Source organism: Oryza glaberrima, chromosome 6, assembly GCF_000147395.1.
Source record: "Oryza glaberrima chromosome 6, OglaRS2, whole genome shotgun sequence".
NCBI lineage: Eukaryota > Viridiplantae > Streptophyta > Magnoliopsida > Poales > Poaceae > Oryza > Oryza glaberrima.
The window spans coordinates 15,878,532-15,884,295 of record NC_068331.1 but is presented as its reverse complement, the minus strand read 5'-3'; positions in this window follow the sequence as shown (position 1 = coordinate 15,884,295).

Here is a 5,764-nt window from a genome sequence, read left to right as displayed (position 1 = left end):
AAATCTTTTTCTCATCAGTATTTTGCATTCATCCCAAGTTTCAAGCTTATTTCCCACAGTATGCCACCAAAAAGATGCAGAACCGGTACACTTATTACTAGCAGCCTTAATCATTTGAGCATTAGAAAAATCATACTCATCAAATTGTTTTTCTACTGCTAGCTCCCAATTAACGTATGCAGCGGAATCATAATTTCCATCAAAAGATGGCAAAACAGACTCTACTCTTGCAATATTATGATCATGTACCTTATCTGCGTCATGTTGGTCACTTGCCATGTGTTGTCAAAGGTGAAAATGTCCACATTGAGCACGAACAGCTCCAAACTCTTTGTGTAACCCTGCCACATTAGCAGAGCACTTTACGTGTTCCCTGTCAATCCAATTGCAATCCAAATGGCCAAAGGGATTGAAACCCTCCGGGTGGAAGGGACGAGGGTATTGGGTGGTGGGAGGGGATCAACCCAATACCTCCCTGGTGTTGTTCTCCTAGGGAAATTTCTCCCCACTAGCCGAACAAAGCCCAAGTGGTTTTCATCGAATCACAAGGTTTTTTTTTTCCTAGATGGTGTGTCCAGTCAGCAATACGAAAATAAAAATTAATGTGGGGTCCACTAATCAGATGCATTGTTCGTCCCCTTTCTTTCTTTGCCTTGTGCAAGGCAGCCACAACGCGAGATTGAGCTCTGCCCCGCGTCGCCCACTGGCAAGGTCCCATAGCCAGGGAGAGAGGCTGGCACTGGCGAGCTTGACAGGGAGAGAGATTTGGGTGTCCTCGTCGACGAGTTTGTCATCGAGTCTGCCTGAACCCAGTTGCGTCGCCCCGAGCTCTCCCACCGCCTCCTCCCGCACCGTCAATCGCATTGCCCAAGCTCAGCCGAGTGCGACTCAACCACTGCTAGGAGCTTTGCGTGTTGCGTGACCGCCACCTCGAGCTTCCATTTTGCCCGAGCTTCTCGATCTGGAGGTCGCATCGATTTGTGGTGGTGGGTGGCTACAACGGCAGTAGGTGGCGCCGACCTTTGCATGGTGGAGGACAGTGTTGTGCTGCATCGACCTGAGGGCAACATTGATCGATGACATTGATATTAAGCTCGATCTCCTTGTATGGCAATGGAGCGAGTCAAGGCCGAGCTCCGCATCCTTCCGTCGCCGCTCTTCGCCAGTCACATCGCAACAGCTCTAGGTACGCATGGAGTGGGTGCTTAGGAAGGTGGCGAGGAGGCAGAGCTCGAGCAAGGGGGGGGGGGGGGGGGGAGGTGTCACAGCCTGAATTTCCGTTTCAGGATTTATAAATTATTTAATAAATTATTAATAGAATTCATATTAAATGTTCAATAATTTACAAGTGAAGTTAAAGGTGGGAAATAAAATTTCCTAATATAAAGCATGGCTGGATTTAATTTTTATTAAATTCTCCATGATTAATTATACTCTCTGGAATTTTCTCGGATTTTTGAGAGCTCAATTATTAATTTTAATAATACAAAGAATATTTCCGTCGATGTTTGATGTCGCGATTCCAGTATTTGCATAGTATGGGGATCGTTGGTACTAGGATGTACGCGAGACTGAGGTAAAAGAGACAGAGACGAGGATTTTTATACAGGTTCGGGCCCCTGAATTGTCAGGTAATAACCCTACATTTTGTTGGCCGAAGCCGATATTGCTCTTATTCACCATAATAATACCAGTACAATATTTGGGGTAGCCTATCTAACTGTTGTCGACATAGCGGTCTGAAGGTCTGACTCGTAGTCGACAACAGGGTTGTCTTCCTCCTTGAGTTCGTGCCCGGCGAGATCAAAGACAGCGCTAGATCCCTACGGCAGGCCTCTGTAGGTACCGGATAGGGTCGATCTAGGCGTATCTCTGATGTCGATATCCGGCGGCTTGTCTTGGCGTATGTTGGCTTCTATGTTGTGGCTTCTGTATGTTGATTGAGGGTGTGTGGATTGTCTCCTCTCCTCCTAGGGGGCCTTGTATTTATACCCATAGGTGTCCCCTTGTCCAAGTAGAACTAGGGAAACCAATATGGATACAATCCGAGTAGTCCTTGTCGTTCCCATGTAGAACTCTGGTCGTCTTTCCTTATCCGGAACTCCCCCTATATCCACAGGTTGTTTCCGTATAGGACATGGTAAGTGGTGGGTCCTGCCGAGATTTAGTCAACTACTATTAGGTATGTGGTATCCATAACCCTGACAGTAGCCCCCGACTTCAATGCAAATGAACGAATTGATATTCTCGACCGCTGACCATGGAGTAACTGTTATCGAGGTCAAGTGACCGTTCTCGGTGAGTTCAGAGATAATGTTAGACTTCCTTTATCAGCCTCGTGCGGGCACCTAAAGGGTTTGTCTGAGTCAATCTCCGACGTCAACCAAGAAAGTACAGAGCATACGACCAAGTCTCCCGTCTCGCTGTAATCGAGAATTTGGATTCAAGTCAAGAAATTTTATCTCGGCGGGTACACCATTTCTTCATTTCGTATTCCTTGTCGAGATCCACCAACCGTTCTCGAGTGATCGAGAAGGCGTAGAATCTGCGACGGAGCCTTGTTAACATTTGTCGTACTCGCCTTATTCGATCTTGGTGTAGAACCATAGAGACATGGAGCCTTCGATAATGTCGAATAGAATTTTCCTGAAATCAATACTCCGAAAAGAATATTAGATAGAAATAGCCCCCGAGCGAAAGCTCAAAGGGTGACATGTTATAATATGTATGGAAAACTGAAGATAAATTAAACTTACAGACCAATCTTTTGTATATGAGCATCTACTCTTTTACTGACTTCGATCAGTCAGTTTGTTGAGTTATACACTCTCCCTGGCCCCCAGCCTTGTCGTCGGAGAATCGTTCTCGGAGGATAAGGCTCTTGGACCTTTGACCTGCCTCGATTGAACAAGCATTGATCCTAGCCCCTAGCCGTGAAGTTGGAAAACCCAATTTCTGATTACACGGCTTGGTTAATACGCACGGCGAGAACTCTTACACGATCAGATCTTACATGGTCTTTCGTCTCTGAAGGATCCGATAAAGCCTTATCCGCTTTGGGCGTCCCCAGCCGAAGTTCCCTTAGGTTCCTCAGAGGCTTTGTCAAGACGGCGTAAAGGGACATTAGGATATGTTTCAACGCTAGGTGTCTTTTGTGGTAAGGGATCTATGGGTAAAACACTTGGTGATATTGTGCACCTGATATCAACTTTGTTGAAGTAGAGGTAATGGGAGAATTGCTACACCTCTGGTTAAGAACCAGGTAGTAGTCGTAACTCAACCACTAGAAGTAAATGTACGAGATATCGCTACAATTGACTGGTTGAGGACCAATGAGTAGGTGTCTCTTGATCATTTGAAGTCGTAGTACGAGGACAGCTACGTTATTGCTGTAGTCGTACCTCGACCATCTGAGGTTGCGGTGAGAGAGATTGCTACGTACTGGTTCGAGGACCAGCGAACGAGTAGAATTATCTCTCGAACACCAATGGAGGTTGCGGTGCGAGATATTGCTACGTACTGGTTCGAGAACCAGCGAGCGAGTAGAATCATCTCTCGAACACCAATGGAGGTTGCGTTGCGAGAGATTGCTACGTACTGGTTCGAGAATCAGCGAGCGAGTAGAATCATCTCTCGAACACCAGTGGACGTTTGCGGTGCGGGAGATTGCTACGTACTGGTTCGAGAACCAGCGAGCGAGTAGAATCATCTCTCGAACACCAGTGGAAGTTGCGGTGCGAGAGATTGCTACGTACTGGTTCGAGAACCAGTGAGCGAGTAGAATCATCTCTCGAACACCAATGGAAATTTGCAGTGCGGGAGATTGCTACGTACTGGTTCGAGAACCAGCGAGCGAGTAGAATCATCTCTCGAACACCAGTGGAAGTTGCGGTGCGAGAGATTGCTACGTACTGGTTCGAGAACCAGTGAGCGAGTAGAATCATCTCTCGAACACCAATGGAAATTTGCAGTGCGGGAGATTGCTACGTACTGGTTCGAGAACCAGCGAGCGAGTAGAATCATCTCTCGAACACCAATGAAAATTTGCGGTGCGGGAGATTGCTACGTACTGGTTCGAGAACCAGCGAGCGAGTAGAATCATCTCTCAAACACCAATGGAGGTTGCGGTGCGGGAGATTGCTACGTACTGGTTCGAGAACCAGCGAGCGAATAGAATCATCTCTCAAACACCAATGGACGTTGCAGTGTGAGAGATTGCTACGCACTGGTTCGAGGACTAGCGAACGTGTAGAAATATCTCTCGAACACCAATGGAGGTTGCGGTGCGAGAGATTGCTACGTACTGGTTCGAGGACCAGCGAACGTGTAGAATTATCTCTCGAACACCAATGGAGGTTGCGGTGCGTGAGATTATCTCTCGAACACCAATGGAGGTTGTGGTGCGAGAGATTGCTATGTACTGGTTCGACGACCAGCGAACGTGTAGAATTATCTCTCGAACACCAATGGAGGTGCTAGAGTTGGTTTGTTACATGTGCGTCTCATGTGGCCAGCATGACTCACACATCCAAATTTTAGCATATCCGGATGTCCGTTCGTAATCATGTCGGGTGATCAAGCCGACGGTGTTCACGAGGAATTATCCATTAACAACCTTTTCTCGAGTAGTCCAGCCATGGCCGGCGCTATGAGATAGGTCGTCGGTCTTCGTTGGTAGGTCGGGGGCGACGACTCTGCATTTGTCGAGATCGTTCTCGATAATGGGGTGTGCTCGACCACAACCTACTCGGGTGCTCAATTGTTCCTGAAGAATATTTTCTAGAAGGCAAAACATATAGCAGAGAATGTCGAGTATGTCTAAAAAGACTGCATGGATCTTCTAGCATTATCAGGATATAACGAGCAGATGTAAATATCAGGCATTATGTAAACCGTAAACAAGCATGATTTATACGGAAGAAAATAGAACGAGCCCCAGCGTTAAACCGTTGTCAGCCTAACACCGGAAACACTAGCATAATAGATATTGTATAAAAAACATGCTCTAGGTAAATATAATAAATTATAGATCTGACAATATTGTATAGATTGGAAAAATAGGTACGATAAATTGTATATAAAATATTGCGTACCTTTGTAGATACATGCCGGATGTATCTACGGAATTAGTAGATTAATTTAAAAAATTAGTCCACTAATTACCTTTGTATTCGTATGGTGGCCTGATGGACGGTGCAATGTGAGATCGATCTCGATTGTTGCCACGTGTGTATATACTCTTGTCTGTTTAGGTGATCTATTTACTTGTCACTTATGTCCTCGGAACGAGCGGTCAGGTTGCCGACTAGGAACTGAATTCTACTAGTGCAAACACATGGACTCCTCAATTCCGATTTAGAACATAGGCCAAGGAACAGATCAATGCCGTGGTCAACTCCAGGTCGTCAGATTGTCGGCAAACGATGAACGCACGAGCAGGTCTGCTATCTTGGAAATCACGCGCTGCATGCAGTCATGCGTAGTCCATGCCGATCCTCGCAGTTGATGATATTAAATCGATGTCTTCTGCTGCGACGAAGGTCTTGAAGCTTGATCGATCTCGCCGGATCGAATAGTTGATGACGATGGTTCCGATTTCGTCAGAGGACATACTCCAGTCGGGTTGAATCTCCCCACAGCCGAAGTCGCCGAGTAGCTTGTTGTCGGAGAATCCATCTCTTGAACCCATCTCGTCGAAATCCTGAAGCACCAAAACCCCCCTATCTGGCGCGCCACTGTCGACGTTTGATGTCGCGATTCCGGT